The following is a 623-nucleotide window of genomic DNA, read 5'->3' as shown; positions in this document are numbered from 1 at the left end:
CCCACGGCAACGTGGGGGTAGAGTCCTCTTCAGGCACACGGGGCACCCCGCAAGGGCGGGGGGAGCGGGACGTGGCACTCCTCTGAGGGCACCTCCCCTTCCCTCAGCCTCCCTGGGCATCGCTTTGGAGCTAAACCCGTCATTGCTCCCCTCGGGGCGGGGGTTTGGCGTACACGCCGCTCCTGGAGACAGGGCCGTGGCCCAGCCTGGGCCTGTAGCTCCTCAGGGGCTTCTGCGTGGGTGCCAGGCGGGATCAGAAGCAGGGGGTGAGGTTAGGTAGCGATGCCGATTTTGAGGCACCCAGGCTGGACGCCGAGCCCGATGGAGGGGTGTGAGGGCCCAGAGAAACAGCCACAGCATGGGGCAGCTGTGGCAGTGTCACTGGATGCTTCAGGGTGATGGTGCCAGGGTGGGGGGAGCAAGAACGGGAGAGAAACTGCCCCAAAGACCTGGCTGGGACGTAGTTTATCTCTGCTGAAAGGGCAAAGAACTGCAGCGTAGGGCCACAGATGGTATCTCCTGAGACCAAGTACTGTATCATTTCGTTAGTAGTAAGCAGTCGCCCCATTTAGGCTCAGCACCTGAGGAGGTGCTGAACCTGTCCCAGGGACTCGGAGGCCTGC

The sequence above is a fragment of the Haliaeetus leucocephalus genome, unplaced genomic scaffold (assembly GCF_000737465.1).
Source record: "Haliaeetus leucocephalus isolate CR32 unplaced genomic scaffold, Haliaeetus_leucocephalus-4.0 Scaffold657, whole genome shotgun sequence".
NCBI classification, from domain to species: Eukaryota; Metazoa; Chordata; class Aves; order Accipitriformes; family Accipitridae; genus Haliaeetus; species Haliaeetus leucocephalus.
The sequence above is the reverse complement of the archived record's forward strand: the minus strand, read 5'-3'. Positions refer to the sequence as shown.